The sequence below is a fragment of the Saccostrea echinata genome, unplaced genomic scaffold, assembly GCF_033153115.1.
Source record: "Saccostrea echinata isolate AGI-Se365-2 ecotype Australia unplaced genomic scaffold, CSIRO_AGI_Sech_v1 ptg000012l, whole genome shotgun sequence".
In the NCBI taxonomy this organism is placed as follows: Eukaryota; Metazoa; Mollusca; class Bivalvia; order Ostreida; family Ostreidae; genus Saccostrea; species Saccostrea echinata.
Window position 1 is genome coordinate 9,035,448 of NW_026889761.1, and position 23,172 is coordinate 9,058,619.

Genomic DNA, 23,172 nt, shown 5'->3' on the forward strand with positions numbered 1-23,172 from the left:
ACACCGTTTTTGCATCCAAGAAAATTTCAGTGCATAAATATGTCACCTCACTGACTCAGGTTTTAACTCCTTTTGCACCCACAGTTTTCATGGTGGAAACTGTCAAAATTAAGACAGATGGATAATCATAATGTTCTGTTTAATAAACACCAGATTACAGCACAGAGCTAGAGCAAACTTGTGTGCATACATACAAACACATATTGTGCACATCTACATCAAATATGAACACTACAGAAATGCTTAAATTGGACTGGTACCCAGATCAGGCACACTCCCAGGGATCAGAACCAGAAGTGCATGGAGTTTGATGTTCACACCACAATCATAGGAATACAATGTGATGTAAACTCTTTCCTTTTCCCAAGAATATGGAATATTGCATGAAATTAGATGTCCTAGCCTCTTATCATGGAAATATTATATACCAAATCCTTAGTCTCCACTAAAAGGACCCCGAAGTATGTGACATTGCTTCAAATGCAGCCCAACAACTGCTCACACCAAGCACTCAACAAGAGTTACTTGATTTTTCTACCTGTACCCTCTTAAGAAGGCCTATCACTGCAAAATTACTTGTTGCAATTGGCAAGTATAATTAAGCCATCTCCCAGAAATTGGTAGATTTAGTGAGAGGTGTAATATGTAATGTAAACTCTTTGCTTTTCCCAAGTCTAGAATATGGAATATTGCATGAAATTAGATGTTCCCCGTCATAATGCTTATAACCACAACACTACCTGGACACCCATACTTTATAGTTTCTGTAAACTAGATACTTGCTGAATGAATTCCTGGTCCTAACCATTATGAAAATCAATTTCCAGTGATATACTTTACACATATACTTTTGTAGGTCACAGTGACCTATTATTAGGCTGTGATACACTTTTCCTCAACATTAAGTGACAAGGTCACGTATCATAATACTGACAGGCTGCAAATGATGATGTAAAACACAAAGTTTGCATATATTTTAGTGAAGGGTCTTTGTAACCTACGTAAGCAACGTAAATCCTCTAGCTACAGTCCGCAGCTGTATTTTCAGGAATAGAATACCCTTAAGTACCTTACTCCTTGATGAAATATATATTACAAAGTTCATTGTGACTAAGTTAGGTTGTTAACATACTCTTCGAGTGAGAAGGTCTACAATATCCTTTCTTTTACAGTATGTTGAAATGATGTGATCCAAAATAGGAAATCAATATTGCAAAGAGCAATGAACTAACCTTCTAGAATGATGCAAGTCATTGTGACCTGCTTAAAGGGTCAATCATCATATGTCGACCTACATTTAATTCGAAATGAATGGGATTCTTAACCCATGTCAGAAAGGCAACTTGTTCATGCTAACTAAAAATTTTCAAGAACACAAACTCAATTCCAATAAATAATATGCACACACCGTTTTAGCATCCAAGAAAATTTCAGCTCATAAACATGTCACCTCACTGACTCAGGTGTCAGATCCTTTTGCACACAATTTCCACTGTGGAAATTGACTTTTAAAAAAAGAGGATGAGTATATATAATTTAATAAACACAAGAATATTCAGCACAAAGCCAGAGCAAATAAAAACTACTGATGTGTTCAGAAAAGTGTTCAGAAAAAAAGTGATGGCAGATCAGGACATAGTTTCAATATGGATTCAAAATAGTTTCAAAATAAACACTAGTATGTCCATCTTGCTAGACAACCCAGACCTAGCACACTCCTATTGGAATACAAAATGTCTGTATTCATGGTATTAACATCAGTGGTGCATGAGTTTTTGATATGCCAACACTTAATCATAGCAATACTGTAAATTTATGACTTAGCTTTCTCTAATTATAACTAACAGTTCAAGTGGATGAAGTTTGATATGACTGTACCACCTAATCACAGAAAAAGTACATGTATAATTAAATCCTCAGCCTTCCCTCCTCATAGGACCCCACCCCCCACCACCAAGTAATACTGTCTTAAATGCACTAATGCAGTATAGCAAATGCACACATCAAATACTTAACAGTTACTCAATTTTTCAATTGCACAATATCACATTGATGATGATTGATATAATGTTAAAAGGTGCATCACAGACCCTTGTTAAACTCAGTATAAATGGGTCCAGCCACAGCCCACATCCTTCTCACAATCATAGCAACTGCAAGAAAGGGTATCATATTTTGGGTATGGATCATTTTTTTCTATTTCACTTTTATTCCTTTTATATATGCAGAAGTAATTAAGATGGGATAATGAATAGAACTCTCCTCAAAATAAGTCTTATGGCTAAATGTGACTTACTTAAGGATTGAGACATAACTCCATTTTTTAGAGTCCTTGTATGTATTAACTGATGATTGAATGTTACATGGACAAGGACTGAAAATCCTAACTCTTACTTCATACCCACAATGAAATTCCAATACCATCCTACAATAGTTAAATGTTTGATTGGTCATGGTGACAATATAGACTTAAGCTTTGACATGCATTGTCCCTTACAGAAGCAGCAAATGAAAATATCTATTAATCTTAGAACTATCTATATATGTTCAGACAGACAAGGATCGGGATTAAAAAAAAATTTCAAAGGAATTTAAAAAAGAGGCAAGTCATTGGGACTTAATTATTATAGGGGTTATGCCACATCCCCCCCCCCCCCCCCCTCCACTGCATGCATTGACAGATATGATTTATCTTACGGTGACTGTTTTGAACCAGAACATGGACGTCCACACAGTTGTGTTGATAAAGAGCCCCAATATTATTTAAAAATGAATCTACTAAAGCAAGAGCTAGCACATTTAAAAGTAGAAATTTCAATGACCCTAATAAACACACACACCCTACAAACACACACAAGCACACACACAAACATAAGTTCCAGATATAATGTCCAGTCTTCAGAATCTTTCACCAAGTCCTTCCTTCCTAGATCTTTCCAGTTCCTAGATCCTTCCTTCCTTCCTAGATCTTCTCTTGAAAGTCCTGGGTCAGTTGATTAGTCATTCATCTCTTCTTCCTCCACTATAAAATAACCAAACATGATCACTGCCATCTTGAAACAACTTATAAACCAAAATGTATCATAATATGCCATGATAATAAATGAATGTGATGCCAAATCTTGTTGAACAAATTTGAATCTACACTACATGGGGCCCCTTCCGTATGAATACATTTATGACTAATCATGGCTTTACTGTTCTCGAGGAGAAGATTTTTAAAAGATTCCACCTATATATATTCCTACCTAAAACTCTGATGCTCATTGTAATCCCGCCCTACCCCTGTGGTCATTATCTGAACAAACTTGAATGTACACCACATGAGGATGCTTGTAATATATAAACATGGCTGATCATGGCTTTGCTGTTCTTGAGATGAAAATTTTTAAAGATTCTTCCTACATCTTCCTATGTTTAACTTTGATCTCCCTGTTGAGGTTCCACTCTACCCCTAGGGGTCACAGTTCGAACAAACTTGAACTTACACAACCCGAGGATGCATCTTGTATTAATACGACTAATTCTGGTTTTGCTGGCCATGAGAAGAAGATTTTTAAAGATATTTCCAGGACCAATATATTCCTGTGTATAACTTTGATCTCCTGTTGTGATCCACCCTATCCTCAGGTCATGTTTTGGATATACTTGAATCTATACTACTAGAGAATGCCTCTGAATAAATATAATTCAAGCTTTGCTGGCCATGAGGAATTTTTTTCAAGACATTTCCAATATGGTATATTCCTATGTATAACTTTGATCCCCTGTTGTGACCCCTTGCTCTGCCTGGAGGTCATGATTTGAATAAACTTGAATCTACACTATTTAATAAAGCTTTTACACAAGTTTTATTTTTTTCTGACCAAGTGGCTCTTGAGAAGAATATTTTCAAAAGATGCCACTAATTCTACACTAACTCTTCATTATATTCCCTTGAAAGAGGGTGTGGCCCTTTGTGTGAACAAACTTGAATCCCTTCTCCTAAGGATGCCCTGTATGAAGATGAAACTGGCCCAATGGTTCTAGAGAAGATAAGATTGCCAAAAGTTGACAACTAAAATAACAATGACAACATCAACAATGAAAGACAACAGACAAATTTCCCTCAGAAAAGCTCCCTTGAGCCTTCTGCTATGGTGTGCTAATTAAAAAAGGAATAAAATTTCTCATAAGAAAAACAAAAAGTTTGTCTTTTACCTTCATTTATAGACTGTAGTCAATCATGACTCTTCAACATCTTCCTCTAACATGAAGGTCTGCTCTTGATCATGAAATCAAGGCTTGTCTTACCCTCTGCCTGTTAATAAATGTGTAGAGAACAATTAATAAGGGTAACAAGAAGTCTGTGAGCCAATGCTCACTAATAATACCCCTGCTCTGATGTGAATATACACTCTGATGTGAATATACACAAGTTCAGTTATGGACAGACACAGGGATGAACAGGAAGTTGAGATCAGATTCGTACAAAAATGAATCCCATCATATGGTATGCCTCAACAAAGAGTATGAAAAAATTTCATGCATCTGCAATGAGTAGTAGCTGAGAAAACTGCCACGAAAATTTTTTATGCATAGTACAGACAAACGCACGGATAAACAGGAAGTTGACCATGGATTTATACAAAAATGAATCCCACCGTATGACATGCCTAACTAAAGAGTGTGCTAAAATTTCAAGCATCTGTGATGAGTAGTTGTTGAGAAAACTGCGACGAAAATTTATTATGTATGGTAGGGACAGACGCATGGATAAACAGGAAGTTGACCACAGATTTGTACAAAAATGAATCCCACCATATGACATGCCTAACCAAAGAGCATGCTAAAATTTCAAGCATCTGCAATGAGTAGTTGCTGAGAAAACTGCGATGAAAATTTGTTATGGACAGACAGACAGACACGCACACACACACAGACAGACACACAAGGGTAAAACAGTATACCCCCCTCTCCTTCAGAGCAGGGATATAAAAAGAATTTATCAAGTGAGAAAAAGTAATGAAAATAGAGTGCAAAAAGTGGATCTAATATCTTACCATCACCTGCAGGGTTGGCCAAAATCAATTCCAGCTCATAGCACTCCTTTGGCAAGTTATGAAATTCCTAACCTAGACTTAGCTATGGATTTCCGTACCTGATTTTGAAATAGAGATTTAAGATCAGAAGAGATTTTTAAGTTACATCAGGAGGAGCACAAAAAAGGGTCTGTGCAAGAGTTTGTATCTTACCTTTTTTGCCGTGGATGGCTGAGGTTGATCCCTGTTCTCTGGACTCCTCCTAACAATTGAGAGAGTTGTTCTTTGCATTGGGATTAAGGAGGTTGGATCCTGTCGTCAAAAGTAATGAGAATTTTTTATCAAGTATATTTTTAGAATCTACACATGTAGCTTAATTAAAAATGAAAACAAAAAATGGGGGTCAATGCGCTTCTTTTGGCGCTACAGGGCATTTATTTTGACCTTTTTGTACTTTAAATACATCTTACATATGATTCTTTTTTTAAAGTTTTCCTTCCAATATTTTTTTATTCAAATAAATTATGGGAACAAACACAGTCTTATTTCATTTTGAATAGACACATTAAAATTTGTGACAACAAAATTTTTTCAAATTACTTCGCATGTTTAATTATTTGACCTTTTTGCACTCAAAAATATCATTTTTCTGGCATTAAAAATATTAACAAGCAATAAAATAATTTGAAAGTAATGACATTTTACTGAATTTAAGTTTAATTTTAATGCTTTTGGTATGGAACTTAATCATGGAGTTTTAACTGAATATCGTTTAATTGGTATTGTAGAATCCAAATTTATTGTAAGAACTAAAACATTATGCAAAATTTTTTAAATATAGATTAAGACAAAAATCTGCTCAAAAGCTCAGGAGCGAACCTCGTTAAAGCTTGTCTAACCATAATTCTATTAACATGGAGAGTCAAGAGATTAAACATTGGGACATATTAGATTAAGTCTATTAGATTGAGCTGTTGGTTTAACGGATACCATGTACCCTGGCAATGGTCTCCCCTTTGCTTTCAAGATTAGATGACAAAATAGAGACCATTGCCAGGGTACAAGTTATCCATTATGTAATGTATCAGGGCATTACAGAGCAAATAATCTGAATCTTACCCTTTCTTCCATGGTGGACTGCAGTTGATCCCTGTCCTCTGAACACCTGTTTCTATGATTTGTTCTCCACAGTGGGACCAAGGCTTGCCTAACCATCATCTGTTAACATAGAGAGTCAAGAGATTAAGTGAGTACCTTTATGTAGATCAAGTAGAAAACTGAAATCAAAAATTACAAATTAAGTGCAACTTTCTTCTTACCACATAAGTTAAGGTTGGCCTGTTGGTATCTGGATACACTGTATCTTGGCAATGGTCTCCTCTTCCTTTCCTCTTCTGCTGCAGTCCACCAGTTAGCAGCTGTCCCCTGCAAGAGGCCAAATATTTCAAAATCAAATGCAGCAGGCAGGTTTCTTTTTGTTTTTTATTATGCCTATTTTTCTTGTTAACAAATGATGATACCATGTGAATCTTACCCCTTTTTTGTACTCCCATACATGCATTTTTTTCAATATTCAATAAACTTTGAAGTTATTATAAGCTTATAGATAACATATTGTTATTAACAAGAAATTTTTGCAAATCTATAGTTTTTTTCTAAATACAGAGAAAAAGAGAATAACTTGATTTTCTTTTTTTTTAACTTGAAAAATGGAAAAATGATTTTATATTCACCTTTTCAATTTTTAAATAAAAATGATCAATACAGCAGTGTTTGGCCCAATGTGGCGGTACGTTAGAAACTATAATTTAACTTTATTTGCCTACACTTAAGAAAAGGTATGGCCTCTCTGTAAAACAGAAAGGCCAAAATCTACATCAAGTGTAGAGGAGCACAAGGAAAGGGATTGATGTAAGCAATTTGAACTTTACCATTTCTTCCATGGATGGCTTCAGTTGATCCTTCCTCTCTGGACTTCTCTTTGCAAGTGATGTGCTAGTTCATTCTCAGCTTGGCTCAACGTGATTCTGTTAATCTATAGAGTCAAGAAGTCAAACAAGTACCCTACTCAGAAATAATGAGAATAGAAAACAGAATTTAAAAAACCCAACAAACGAAGTGTATTTCTTACCTCCTTGGCCAATGTAGACCTATTGTTATAGTGGATACCCTGTATCCTGGCAATGGCCTCCTCTTCAGTGTGTTTCTGGTTGCCATCTGTCCATCCATTTTCCGTGCCCTTGTCAATGATAGAAACTGACACAGGATTAGTACAGTACCAAAGCAATTGAAGAAATACCATTTAATGTATCAATCACAAGCAAACAATATGTGACAGGTACAAAAAAATTATAAATGGAAAGAACAAAAGGTTAGTTATGTTAGTAATGTAAGTCAGAGAGGGGGAGATAGGGATAAGGTGCAGAAATATGTGCAAGAGAAACAATAGTTTACCTAATGACTGGTTTTTGTGATCAAACCACAACCTTATTCCAGGCTCTTTGGCTACCACTGGCTTCATATCTTACTCTTTCAGATGGGCCCAATTTCTTTACATTTTGTCAACTAAAATCAAGAATTCAAAATAGGACTCAGGCTAGCTGATATAAAAACCAAGTTAAAATTAAAGTTTGCTTGAAGAAAAGTGTAAATCTTACACATCTTGCAATACTGGCCTCAGTTAATTGAGGAACTCTTATATACTGCTGGGCTGAGGCGAGGCAACCCAATGCAGAAGCTAAACCTGAAAAAGAGCGGTCAAGATACTATCACTTTTCCAATGGATGGGGGTTATAGAAATATAAATAGTGAGAAATGAGTTAACAATGCATCTTACCCTAGTATGGAATGGCCACACTCGATCCTTTCAAACTGGACTCTTCTTCTGTTCATCAGGCTCTTCTTCAAAACTGGGGATGGAGGCCAGTCCCACCCTCTGAATGTAAACAAAGAATAAACTAGTCAACTAAAAATAAGCACTAAGAATACATCAAACGGCAACTGAAGATAAATTTTCAGAGTCAGAAAATAAAAGTTTTGTGTCTTACCCTCAGTTCTAGGTAAACCCCCAGTCAGTCCTTGCTCTTGACTCTCTGTGGTTCATGCATTACTGTCACCTCTAAAACCAGAGAACCAGGCATGCCTAACCTTCTCCCTATTGACACAGAATGTAAAGAGATTCAAAAATGAGACTTTATCAAATAAAGATTTATGAATCTCTAAGAGTGAACAGAGTAGAGCTCGTGTCTTACCCTGACTCCTACAGTAGGCTGCAGTCAATCAGTACTCCTAAACCTCTCTTCCTCTAACACGAAGATCTGCTCTTGAACATAGGATCGATGGTTGCCTTACACTCTGACTGTTAAGAATAGAATGAGGGAAGGTAATCTAATCATGATCAAGTGAGAAAGAGCGATGCAAACTGAAAGACTGAAAGAAGTGGAGATTATTTCTTACAGTTACCTGTAGGGTTGGTATCTTTCAGTTTCAGCTTTGTGTAATCTTGCTGGCAATTTATGCACTCAGCTTAATTTTAAGATGGGTACTGCCTCTCCATGCTCCTGTAAGATAGAGATTTCAGATCAAAGGGGACCAGACCACATCAAGTAGGAGAGAGCACAAGAAATGTTTAAGGAAGAAAGCTTGAATCTTACCTTTTACTCCATGGTTGGCTTCAGTTGATCCTTGTTCTCTGGACTCCTTGTCTCAGATCATTGAGTCTTTTTTTCCAGAGTGGGAGGCTTGCTTTACCATTACTCTGTTAACATTGAGAGTGAAGAGGTCAAACAAGTCCTTTATTTTTATTAACAGAAAACCAGAATCCAACAAATGAAGTTTGCTTCTTACCACATTAGCCAAAGTAGGCCTGTTGATATAGTGGATACCCTGTATCCTGGCAATGGTTTCCTCTTCAGTGTGTTTCTGGCTTCCATCTCCCTATCCACACTCTGTGCTCCTGTCAAAGATTAGAAACTGACAAAAGATTAGTACAGTTAAAAAATAATTAAAGTAAACTGACAGAAAAAATACCTATTATTACTAAGCTTGGCTCTTGGCTTCTAAGTGGTTCAAAGTCTTCCTGCTTCTAATGGGCCTGGTGCTCTACATCCTGTCAAGTGAAAGTCAAGAGTTCAAAGCTGGAGTCAGTCCACATCATTTGATAACAAAGTTAACATAATAAGGAATGTTTGCAAGAGAAAAGCATATACCTTACCATGGTTGGTCTTTGTTTATTGGGCAACTCCTCTTCACTGCCGAGTCAAAGCAAGGAACCCCTTTCTTCTGTTGAGACAGAATAATAAAAGATTAATTCTACTACTCAACGCTTCTTAACCATAAAATCAAATCCCCAAAAACCAATATTTTTTCTCAAGCCTCAAAAATTTGACCCCACGAAAATATGTGCTTTTACAGTAACTGGTTTACAGTAAGTACATTTGTGTCTTACCCTTTCTTTTAGCTTAGAGCACAGTCCATCCTTGTTCTTGGCACTCTAAAACGATTGATAATCTTCCCTAAATCCAGAAATCACCAACTCTTTACCTTTCAAAACAAAAAGTGAAGAGGTCAATAAAACAAAAGGACTTAGGATTCATCAAATAAGAAAGTTATGGAATGTTTTAGAGTATATTGGGATTTACCCTCACCTGGTGGTTAGGACACGTTGACACAGGACTCTTACAACTCTTCCTCTAACATGGAGATCTTAAACATGGGATTAAGTCTTGGTAAACACTCTGCCTGTTTATAAAAAATTATATGAGGTCATTTAAAATGTACAAATATATGAGGTCATTTAAAATGTACAAATATCTCATCAATTGAGAAAGATTAACACAAACTGACAGATAAAAAATTAGAGCTATTGTCTTACTGTCACAAGGGATGACAGCAGTTAATTACAGCTCTCTAAATTCTTGCAGTCAATTCCAGCTCTCTGAATTCTTGCTGGCAATTGATGCTTATGATCTTTAAGGATAGTGGACTGCCCGTCTCTGTTTTTGTAATATTAAGATTTAAGATTAGAAGAGGTCCTGGTTTACATCCAATATGAAAAAAACTAACAGACTAGAAATATCTCACCCTTTCTTTTGTGGCTGACTGCTGCTGCTCCCTGCTTTCTGGACCTTATGTGACAAGACAATGAGTCATTCTCCAAGGTGAGATCAACGCTTATCTAACCATTATTCTGTTAATGAAAATGGACAAAAGTTAAAGTGATTATGCCTTATTGATAGATCAAGTGAGAATAGGAAACATAAATCCAAAATGCAACAGATACACCTAATGTTTCTTACCATGTTGGCTAATGTTGGCTTGTTGTTATAGTGGATACCCTGTATCCTGGCAATGGTCTCTTCTTCATTATGTGGTAGACATCCTCTTCTGATTTCTGACCCTCCCTATTCTGTGTCCCTGTCAAAGATATAATCTGACACAAGATTAGTACAATTCAAAAACATTCCAAGAAAATATGAGAGAACAAAATACTTACTTACTTATTCTCTCCATGCCCCGGAGGACACACGAGGCCGTTCAACAAAGAACGCCACTTACGGCGGTCACTGGCAACAACCTGCCCCTCCTTCCAGCTGCTCCAACCTAGTTCTTCCCTTTCTCTCTCAACAGAGCGTCACCAGGTATTCTTTGGCTGTCCTCTTCTTCTCTTTCCCTCAGGGGCCCATGTGAGAGCTGTTCTTATATGTGAGCTGGCTTCCCTTCGGAGGATGTGGCCTGCCCATCTCCATCTCCTGCCTTTGATCGTCCTTGATAGGGGTATGGATCTTGCTCTCTCATAGAATTGTTGTTTGTTTATCTTTTCAGGCCAGTATATTTTTAGGATCCTCCTAAGGCATCTCCAATGGAATGTGTCCAGCTTTTCACGTCTTTCTTGTTGGTTCTCCATAGTTCAAAACAATACAGCAGCACAGATATGAGATTTATGTTGAAGATCTTAAGTTTGGTCTTTGTGCTGTATTGTGCTGACTTCCATACTTTGGTAAGGGAAGCAAAATCAGTCTTTACTAAGCCCAGCCTTCTCCGTATGTCTGCCTCAGTTCCTCCCGTCTTGTCCATTGTGGCACCCAGGTAGAGAAATGATTCAACATCTACTTCTTGTTATTAACCTGATGGCATCATTCTTTTTTCCATTTATTCTCATGCTTTTTGTCTTGTCGACATTAATTTTTAGGCCTGTATATTCAGCGACATCATGTAATCTCCTGGTCTTTTCTTGCATGTTGCTGTGCTTGCTGGAAATAAGTGCAAGGTCTTCTACATAATCCAGGTCTTCTACAGTGGACATAAATTTCCAACATATATCTCTCTTCCTATTGTTGGTATTTCTCATTATCAAGTCTACCACAATGATGAACAGGAACACAGACATAACACATCCTTGTCACACTCCTGTCTGGACCTTGAACAAAATGAACGGAACAAAATGTAGGCTTTCAAATGTAAAACCCGTGTTTATAACCCATGTTTTTGTTGTCAGTAGCAAAAATGGTCAAATCTCAGAATAAACATAGGCTTCCAAGCCTTATTTGCCTTTTGTGTCTTTTCCAAAAACTGCAAGTCAGGGAGAAGTCTTATTCCCATTTGTTCAACTCTTAATTTATTAGAATTAGTTGAAAGAGCTTGCGCTTGTATGGCTGACCCCTCCAAAGGAGGCCTAATCTTTGAGGATTCTTGGTTACACTGTAGATTCTCTTGCTCTTGTTTATCAGTCTCTAAGGGAACTTTTAATTCTGAAGCTAACTTAGTTATGAAGTTCTTCCAAATGCCGGTGCTCTCATTAGAAGCAACTGTTGATTCTGTCTCATCACATTTATTTTGTGATCTAGAATCATCTTAAGACTGATCATCATCCTCAGCAAACTGACATCACAGTGATGATTTTGTTCCAATATTTATCTGAATTCCACTAATCTGAATCCAAAAATCTGATACTTACAAGTGTTTTCCAATGTTTTGGTACTTTCTATTTTTGCAGATATCTGTTTCAGTTTTTGTCTGGGTAAAAAATTCAAAATGTGTAATCCACAGTTTCATCTAGTCAGCATCTCCAAGTAAGGTAAACACAAACATAGTGATGATTCAAACTTCTTTACAATTGGCATGGCAATTCAATAAGCTGGCCAGGTCTGGATGTAAAAGTCATTGAACAAACTGTCACACTTTATATTTTTCCATTCATCTAAACCTTTTTCAGGGCTTGTTTAAGCCTATATTTCGTCACCTCCTCGACTCCCAACCTATTTGAGATATTTTGGCCCATTAACAGAATCCTCATTGTCATCACCTCTGTCATCTGCCAGGTCTAGGACATTAGGACCGACTGATCTTGTTTCTCTTTCAAATCTATTAAAACATCAGTCACATGCTTGTCCACCTGCAACTGCATTAACAGACTCACTTGGGGTTTCAGGGTCTCATGAGACAACCCCAATTTAATTATTCTGTTGAGTCATGAGCCTGATTCTATTGTCAACGAATTCTTTAAACACTAATTAGACCAATTCATAAAATTTCCCTGTACACCTAAAGGTGTGACTGGCATGAAAGACATCTGCATTTGACTGCTCATAGATGGTATTTGGGCAGAATTTAAGGACACAGAAGCTGTATTTGGGTTCCACTGTCTGCTTTTAGGCGAAAACCTGGTCTTGCAAGGCTGTTGATTGACTGCTCAGAGGGGGTGCAGGCCATGTTCTGTCCCCCATGCCGCTCAGAGACCAAGATAACAACAAAACTCTAACATCACTCGTCTGCCCCCGTACTAAGTGCTCTCTCTCTCTCCCTCTCTCTCTCTCATCTCAGACAATGTGGGAGTTTCAACAGGCTTGACAGCTTTAGCTAGAGCCTTATCCACCATTTTGTTTTTATGCAGTCCACCAACCTGGTGTTCAAGCTATGCATGTTTTACAAGTAAACTCCTCTGTGCACAATCTGTGTCGAAAACATTGGGATGATCATAGAGGATGTTCATATCTCCAGAGCATTGCACGCTTTTTTGCAATTTTCCATGATCATGATCACAGGCAAATCAAAAACCTTCAATTCTCAAACCATGCTACAATAAACTGCCATAAATGTCAGTGCCCGAACATAAACTGAAGTAGTGAAGAGTTCCAGGTAATGGGGGAGACAACTCTAATGATTTTTAATGTTCGAGTATGATCGTAGGAGCTCAGTGATATTGCAAATAGTTAATGCAAGTATGTATGTATACTGATCAAAATAAACTGGTTTGTGTTAGAAGGGGATAGCTAGGGACAGAAAAATGTGCAACAATAACAATTCAGCTAACCTCATATCTGTTTTTTATACAGACAAAATCAAAACCTTTTCTCAGACTCTTTGCCTGTTAAGTGGCTCAATTTCCTCCTGTTTCTGATGGGCAATCTGTCAATTAAAAGTTGAGAAGTCAAAGTCGGACCAACTACATCAAAATAATATCAAGATAAAGAATGCATGCAAGAGTGAAAGCATGAATCTTACTGCATCTTTCAAGGTTAGTATCAGTTTATTGGGTGGTATGTTCCTCTTGACTGCTAGGTCTAGACTAGCCAATCCCTCTTCTATAAAGATAGAACATGCAAGAGCTTAAATTACAGAGCCTAGATGTACTAGAAATTATGAGAGAGATCATACATTTAACAATGAGTAAACACTTTACCTACCCTAACATCAGTTTGCCATAGTCAACCTTTCCTATTGGGACTCATCTGACAGGCTGATGTAAAACTGGGAATGGATGCCAATCAACTCTCTTCCTGTACACAAAGAATGAATGAAGATCAATAAAACAGAAGTACCAAGACTTCATCAAACGGAAAAGAGAAATAATCTCACACGTAAAAAGAGAGGACAATTTATCTCTTTCTCTCAATTCTAGGTTGATAAGCCAAGTCCATCTTTTATATCAGTACTCTGGGTAAAACATGAAAGTATGCTCTAGAACGTATCAACCAGGCTAGCTAAACATACCTTATACGTGTTAACACAGAAAGTGAAAAGGTCAACAAGACAAAACTACTCAGACTTTATCAAAGGAGAGCTAGGAAATCTCTAGTGAAAGGAGAGGAGCCTGTGTCTTACCATAACTACTAGGTTGGACAGCAGTCAATCAGTACCTTTGGCCTTGTCATTCTGGCAGAAGCACATTATCAACTCTCCTATACATGGAATCCAGGCTAGCCTAACCTTCTGCATGTTCTCTCACAAAAAACATAAAGGTATATGATCGTGTTTTCATTTTGATTATCTACTCAAAACTCTTAAGGCTAACCGGTATAATGGAATTTGGGAAGAATTCAGAAAATCTGATAGCTTAATTGTATTATAGAATAGCCAGAAAGACTGATCATGACTTTCAATGCAATTTTTAACTTAAACATGAAATTTCATATACTTACACAAATTGAAGCCATAATTCTATGGCATTACAGAAGAGAAAATGCCTGGAATGAACTGGAAAGTCTATCTTAAGGAAGATCCTGAAAGACTGGATAGTGACTCACACCCTGACAAAATACTAGCAAAAAGTTTATCATTAGCATGCCCCTCCCCTTTAATACCCATTTACCTATTTGAAACAATCCCAAGAAGTACCTTGAAGACAATCAAACAAATGATTATAATAATGTTGATTTAGACAAGTTTTGGTATGAAAATTATACACCAAAAAATCTGGAGACTTCAATTTTGAAATATGTCATAATTTAGTCACAAAGAACTTTCCATACAATTTGAAAAATTACAGTTTAGATTTAGAAGACATTTAAATGAATAGCCACCAGATGGTTGTGGTCTATAGCGATGGTGATCTTTGACATTTATCAACATTATCTATGATGACTTTTAATTCTAAAGGGAAAGTACAGTCAAACCTTGTTATCTCAAACTTAACTGGACTAAGAAAAAAAACTTGAAAGACCAGATAATTGGTCTCCATCTACTAAGCAGGAAGTGACATCGACACTGACAGACACACAATCACTGAATATTTACACATAACCCATACTGATAAATATACACTGTAAATTAAATCACATATTTTCGTGGAGTCAAATTAAATTTTTGTGATTTGAAGGAAAAATATGGATTTATGCATGGATGAAAAATTGCTGAGTTGTTATTGTGAAAAATTACATTTTGTGGTGGGAGTAAATTCCTGTTTCACTTTGTACCTCAAGGGAAATTAAACCCCCACGAAAATTAGTGATTTCACAGATTTTTTTTTTTTTTTTGTATTTTTTTTTTTTTTTTTTTTTTGTATTTTTGTAATTTTTTTTTTGTTTTTTTGTTTTTTTGTATTTTTTTGCATTTTTTTTTTTTTTTTTTGCTTGTATAAGATGAAAATCCCAACACCATGATGTTATATATACAAGTACATCAATGAGTTGGTGACCATCTCAAAGGGCCCCACTCTTACTAAAGGACTTAGGGTGAAGGGAATAATAATTGTATTTTGGAGTTTGACCTTGCAATTGACCTTAGACTTGCACTCACTGGCACACTGGGTATGAAAGAGAATGGAAAATAACGCCGACAAAAATATCACAAAGATATTGGCCATGACCTTGACATCTCACCAAGGAACTTGGTTAAAGCATCGGTACACCCTTAACCCATGGGTAAAATAATAGCTGAATAGACCAAGTCTTGCAGATAGAAAACACACAATTTGTTGGATAAAAATTATATTAGAAACAGAGATTTTGTTTGCCAGTGACCTTTGATCATGAAAATTAGTTTGATACTGCAAAGAGGATAGAAATATACTGCTCACTGCAAGGGATTTACACATAAAGATGTTTAGACCTTGACTTTTGACCAAAAAACTGTACATCCTTCACCCTGGGCATTATATATGGGGTGAAGTATAAACCATCAAAGGCTAAAGGGAGAGAAAATAAGATCCAGATAAGAATTTTACACAGTATACTGAGATGTTTTTTTTTTCTTTGACCTTTTATCTAAAAAAATTGGTTCAAGGTCACTGCAGTTAGAACCAGATCGAGCCAAGTGGAGAAACTGTACATTCTGGACAAGCAATATCAGACAGACAGACAGACAGATTGATCATTATCATAGCGGGGCCCTGAATACTGAAAACAAAACCACTCACTTTACAGCTATGTCTGGACAGAGATGCTGAGGTGAGGTGAGGTGAGGTGAGGCGAGGGTTGTGGTGGACAGACAAACAGCTGAGACATTCAAAAGTTAAACAATAATGAAAACACCGAACAATCAGACACTGAACAATTTTAAAAATACAAAAAAATGGACATTTCAGAAAGGTTATACACCAAAAACTGTAAAAACGTAATACATATATGGTATTATATTGAATAGAACATTCTCTGTTATGGAGATAAAAAAAGAAAACACCAAAATCTAACTAATTTCTCTTCTGATCACACCCCTAAATTGTAGGTTGAAAACAGCACTCAATGTATGCAGCAGATGCAACATGGTAAGAGGCAGCATGTGAGCAGGTTTTGTTTCTAATATGCAATAAAAACATCCTTAACCAGTCACTCAATTGTAAAATGTAGGTCAGGTGCAGCATCCGAAGTAAGCATCTCAGACAGCGTGCAAAAATAATGATACTGTGCAAGATTGGCTTGGAAATAATCAAAATAATGAAAACACCTGAGCTAAATAAAGCAAGATATGTAGATCAGGAGAAGCATCAGAGAAAGCATCCATAGAAACATCAAGTACAAATTGGTTCCCATACTGGTTGTGAGAAGCTGAGAGTGAATTTTCATAAGCTAATTTAAATAAAAGTCACTTAAGCATAAAGAACAGTTCATATGCAGCAACAAGGGCATGCATTGATTCAAATGCACGTTTGATTTGACTACACAGTAAGACAGACAGACAAACATACTGAATATAAATACACCAATACATTAAAGGAGAGTTGAACATTAACAACTCTAACATTGTTGAACATTGAATTTTTTAGAAACAATGACGGTACAAAATTGTTAACGAGGAAGAATTGAAGATGCTGTCATAGTCCTTCCTTCAAGATATGGTTTGCTGACATTTTAACTTGTTAAAGCTGCGGAACAAAATAATTCATAAAGAAATATTCATTAGGCGAAGCTCGGCCATTTTCAGAAAGCTGTGTAACAAAAGAACTCGTACAGAAACATTTATTATGCAAAGCTCATTAAACACAATTTTCTCAGCAGCGAATTTTACAAAAACTCCCAATTAATCATTGGAATCGGTAAGCGTACGTCGATGGACAACCAATAAACAGTGAATTAATTATAATGGTCAAAAGAAATGGAACAACACGCGCAATCATTAACACTAAACTTTACAGTAATCTTAATCCCGACCAAAAGAGTTTATAAGGGAAATTAATTAAATTATGAAATTTCTGAAACTGAATCTGAGAAGTATTCACAAGAGAAGAAAAAATTTCCTTTAATGTTTTTTACAAGAATAAACCTCTGAGCTTATTTAATAGAATTGAAGAATGGGATGGAAAATTGAAACTGATATAATTAACAATAACAAAATACTGATAGTTACTTAAATCCCATGAAAATAAATGATAAAATGAATTTATCCAATTTAAACAAAGCATCAAATAATAATTGATCTTGCAATCTTGGGGATTATAAGAAAGAGAATTTATAAACTATGAATTATGGAGGGAACCCATGAGATATACAAACACAAATACATTGGCACAATAAATGTAAATACAATATTACAAAACAATAAATGACTTTAACATTAATCACAGAGACACAACAGAAATAATCTCAAGGTCATAATCCCAAATTACAGGGAAATTAACTTATGGGAAAAATAGATGATCTCAAATTACATGGAACGTTAACTTACAGGAAAAATAGATAATCTCAAGGTCATAATCCCAAATTACAGGGAAATTAACTTACAGGAAAAATAAATGGAAAATGTAAAACCTTAAATGTCTAATCCACTACCCCAAAAAATTATTTTTTAAAATATAATGAATAGATGAAATTTACAACAAAAAAAAAAAAAAAAAAAAAATTAACCTTCAATGATGGAATTATAATAATTAATTCTTTAACTGTAACAAATTTATTAAGTTACTCTCAAGAATGCAGTGGCTAAATAATGGTGTGTGCATGAATTGAGATATTTAGCCACTAGCCTTCATGAGAAAACTGTGTGAAAAAAGGGGGCTCCTGATTTTATCTTAATGATTAACAAGTATTTAATCTATACATATTTATTGAAGAAAAGAAGACCGAAATAAAGAGAGGGAAAACAGACATACGTACCCCATGCATTTAACTTTTATAAGGAAAGGAAGGTTAACTTACTTTTCAAAAGATATGTTTAAATTAACCAAAATAAATATTTTATATGAGAAATCCTTGAGATACACAAAACAATATACAATAGAATATATATATTACAAAACAATAAATACAAACAAAGATAACAAAACAATAACAAGTACATGAAATAAATAAAAATAAATCTGAACACTCTTTAAATAAAGAGAAAATGAAAAATATTATTCAGCAATACCTCACTAAACTAAACCCCTAATTTTAACATTACCAAAATGTTGTCCGAATGAAATCACTGTAAAAGGAAATTTACAAATTCATCTCAGAAAATAATTAAAAGGGAAACTTATAAATAACCCATTCCAATGTTGAATTTAATAGGAGAATTGAAAGACTCTGAAATGAAAGAATGGATTCTCTAAGCTTAAAGTATAACCAAGTCAACAAAGAAGTTTTTCATATATCAAACAAAAAGCCATTAGTTACTTAAAATAAATCCCAAATTACAACTTAACTATAGCAAACCCTGGGGGAAAGAGGGAGAGGGAATTTAGAAAATATTATAAAGTCCTACTGTAATTAACCAAAATATACTTAGGTTTACAGTCAAGAAGGCCTCTAAGAGATATACACAAAATTAATGCACAGTACAAAATATATAAAAATACAAAGTGTAAAAAAATAAATCACTCGTCATGCACACACAGAATGTAATGAAAATGAAAGGAGGAAAAAGTGAGCAAAAAGGAAAATATAAACCTAATGACTTAGTTACTGCAGATTTAGGAAAATTTATAACTAATTATTTATCTACTGCAAGTTTAAGTCAAATTTAATTTTAAATCAAAGAAATTAGTTATTGATATTTTACGGAAATTTAAATCTAGTTACTTATTTACTGTAGTTTTAGCAAAATCTACATCCAATTTCTTGTTGTAGTTATTTTAAATGAATAATCTCTTGTTTCTTAATTTAATCTTTCAAAAGTTTAATCTTTAGTTTTAGCTCTGACAATAAAGAAAAGAAGGAACATAAAATTAGCCCTATAATTACCAACTAAAACTTTAACAGTTAGTTTATCTCCTGAATAACTGCATCTAAATAACGGTGTGTGCTTGCATTGAGATATTTAGATGCAGTATCCATGAGAAATAAAGACAATTTAAACTTATTCAAAATTGAAAGTTAAGAAAAAGTTTAGTAAATTTTTTTTTTTTTAAATTTCACTTTCCTGAGTGTGTCTAAATAATGCTTTCATTGAAATTCCTAGATGCAAATTGCATGATAAGATTAAGAAAAAAAATTACTTTAATCTTACTTTAGTTATCCTTTAGAATGTGAAAATTATCATAACCACATTTATAATTTTAAAAAATTTAACTGTACTTTGCAATTACACCTAAATAATATGTGCCTACACTGGGAGGCCTTACTACAACATCCAAGAGAAAATAAGGAAAAATTTACACCTATTTAACTCTTATCTTAACTCTTATTTAACTTTTATTTAAAACTTTTTAATTGAAAACTCTAGTTTAATACCTTACAAACTGAAATTAAAAGGGATTAAAGCAGGGAAGAGGATACCAGTAACTAAAGAGACATCCACATTCCTAAACAACTGTCGCACCAACCCTCCTGCTGTAAAGCCTCGCCTCACTGGTTCCCTCACTGGAGATGGCTGAGGAGGAGGGATCTCTGTCATCAGTGACCCACAGCTAGAAAGCCGAGGACGACCCTCAACAACCTGGGGAGACAGCAGTTCCATCTCCTCAGTCTGTCCAGCCTCATCCTCCACTAGATCCTGAGCAGGCTGAGGAGATAGCAGCGCCACTTCTACGGTCTGCTCAAGTTCCAGCCAAGGAAGAGCTAAAACAGGCTCAGGGGATGGCAGACACACTTCCTCAGACTGAACAAGCTCTGCCTGAGGTTCAGCTTTTACAGACTGGGGAGATGGCTCGGCCACCTCTACAGTCTGCTCAAGCTTCTCCTGAGATAGAGCCTGTACAGGTTCAGGAAGTGGCAGTGCCACCTTCTCGGGATGTCGAAGAGCATCTCCGACCTTCACAGGCTGCCTCACCCTTGACCTCCGCACCTAAAATAGAAAAGAGCACATCAAAACCAGAAATGGAAATGAGACATCTATAGTTAATCAGAAGTTTGTGTTGAGTCTGTTCTAAAACCAGCTTAAGCTCATAATAGTGGAAAACCTAACGATAGGATTGAAACACTTTTTAGCTGCAACAGGACACGGTTTGACACTAGGGCACGTCTGACTGACCCATTCTTAGACTCAGTAAATGAGTGGTCTGGTCGTGTAAAATGTTGGTGAACTAGACCAACTGGTCTAAAATAAATGTTAACCCTCATTTCAGTCTTTCGTTTAATAAATATTCTAAAAAGTTTTCAAAGAAAAATTTTTTTATTTGTCTGATTGTAAACACAGTCATCGCTCTGTAAAAGAAAACTTCCCCGCATGACACAATCGCTATCTTTAGCCCTTCTGTAATAGACAAGTTGCGATTGAAACTAGCTTCGTTCACGATGCATTTTTATTATGAATATTTATTGAATAATATATTCTTTAATTTATTTATATTTAGGGTAATTATTTTATTAAAGTTTGTTGAATGTTCTTTAAGGCTTACAATATATTTGCATGTCCCACTTATCCCAACTCAATAGCCTGTGACCTATGGCACAATCTGTAAAAATATATCTTAAGAGGTGCTAGAGATGATATTTCTATTAAAGTATGGTTTTGAAACTTTTTTCCCATTATAATTAGCAGGTTATAAAAAGTAAATTTTCTAGTTTGGTCAGGGCTAGTGATTTTACGGCCAGGGCTAGTAAAAGTTATGGGAAGTAGCTCGTCTGGCCTAGTACTCATAAAAGTTAATGTCAAACCCTGCAGGACAAATTTTAGCTCTCCTTGGCCAAAGACTCAATTTCTCTGAACAGCATTTCTACATAATTTTTCTACTGCCTGTTAATAATAAGTCCTTTTTTTCTAATTTTCCATAAGCACTGAGCACTTTATAGAAATAAATTAATTGTTAATTTCAATAAATCTTGCCTCAAAGCAATCCTTGGTGAAGGGAATTCAAGTTTGTTCTTACAAGAGCATTTAATTCTATCAAGGGAATAACAGAGAAATAAGGGAAAATTTCATTTTAAAAAAAAAATCTTCAACAACAGGTCTGTGTAAAAGCTCTTCTTTGGGTGCCTGTAAATTCAAGTTTGTCAACACCATGACCCCCCCCCCCCTTTCCCCACAAAGAGTAGGAATGGTCAGTCACAATATAGTCTGGTCAATTTATTCTTTAAAATCTAATTACAACAGAAGTTATTTTGTAGTTATAAAACTGTTGTACTAAAAATAAGAGGCCCATGGGCCACAACACTCACCTGAGTCAATATGGCCCTGCTGTTCTTAAATGTCAGTAGATTTCTTCTTCTATATATTCATATGTACAGCTTTGATCACCTGTTCTAGTCATACCCTATCCCCAGGTGCCATGTTTTGAATGAAATGAATCTAAACTTCCTGAAGATGCTTCTATATTCATATAACTAATCATGGTTTTGTTGTTCTTGAAACGGAATTTTAAACAATGTCTGCCACCCTACTCTGGGGGGTAGGGGGTGGAGGGGGGGGGGGGGTCATGATTTGAACAAACTTGAATCTACACTACCTGAGGATGCTTCCATATGAACATGACTAATCATGGCTTTGTTGTTCTTGAGAAAAAGATTTTTAAAGATATTTCTTATATTATATTCTTTTGTTAAACTTTGATCCCCCATTGTGGCCCAACCCTACTACTGGAGGATGCCTTGAACAAACTTGAATCTACAATACTTGGGGATGCTTCAATATCAATATGAGTAATCATGGCTTTCCTGTTCTTGAAAAGATTTTAAAGATTTTTCCTATATATTCCTATGTAAAACTTTGATCCCCCATTGTGGCCCCACCCTACCCCTGGGGTCTTGATTTCAACAAACTTGAATTTACACTACGATGATTCCATATCAATATGATTAATTGTGGCTTTGTTGTTCTTGAGAAGAAGATTTTAAAGAATTTTCCTGTATATTCCTATGTAAAACTTTGATCCCTCATTGTGGCCCCATCCTAATGATTTTAACAAACTTGAATCTACACTATGTAATGAAGGTTTCCCATAAGTTTCAACTTTTCTGGCCCAATGGTTCTTGAGAAGAAGATTTTTAAATGAAAACACCAAATTTTCACTAATTTTTAATTATCTCCCCTTGGAAGAGGGGATTTGAACAAACTTGAACCCCCTTCACCCAAGGATGCTTTGTGGCAAGTATGGTTGAAATTGGCCCAGTGGCTCTAGAGAAGAAGTCAAAAATGTGAAAAGTTTGCAAATGGACAGACAGATAGACAGCTAGACAGACAGACGGACAAAATGTGCTTTCAGCTCAGGTGAGCTAAAAATTATCTGGTAAAACAAATTTTCTAAAATTTGAAAAGTTGGGAAGCATTATTTTATAGTACATAAATTTTCTTTATTACAAAAATGTTCATAAACAAGAAGTCTGTGAGTCAATCCTCACTAGTAATACCCCCGCTTTGATGTGAATATACACTCAAATGTGAATGTACACAAGTTCAGTTACGGACAGACAAACGGATAAGCAGGAAGTTGACATCAGATTCATACAAAAATAAATCCTACCACAAGACATGCCTAAACAAAGATTGTGCTAAAATTTCAAGCATCTGCAATGAGTAGTTGCTGAGAAAACTGTAATGAAAAATTTGTTAAGTCCAGATAGACAGACACAAAACAGACAGA

The 23,172-nt window shown here is 35.6% G+C and overlaps 2 protein-coding genes and 1 long non-coding RNA gene across 4 annotated transcripts in view; 1 reads left to right on the forward strand and 2 right to left on the reverse strand.

Annotated features, from left to right (window-relative positions):
- The window catches only part of LOC133185306 (radixin-like), a 206,109-nt gene that overhangs the window by 111,687 nt on the left and 71,250 nt on the right, over positions 1-23,172 (forward strand). The window lies entirely within an intron of this gene.
- LOC133185310 (PIH1 domain-containing protein 1-like) overlaps positions 1-23,172 on the reverse strand; it is a 112,752-nt gene that overhangs the window by 2,739 nt on the left and 86,841 nt on the right. The window lies entirely within an intron of this gene.
- On the reverse strand, positions 13,059-15,244 carry LOC133185908 (uncharacterized). 2 transcript variants are annotated; one of them, XR_009720971.1, is made up of 5 exons: positions 14,441-15,244; positions 14,124-14,231; positions 13,706-13,798; positions 13,524-13,603; positions 13,059-13,427 (listed from the first exon to the last, which is right to left on the reverse strand). It is a non-coding gene; the product is annotated as an uncharacterized LOC133185908 (long non-coding RNA). The 2 variants fall into 2 exon arrangements; XR_009720970.1 differs by having other exon boundaries at positions 14,124-15,244.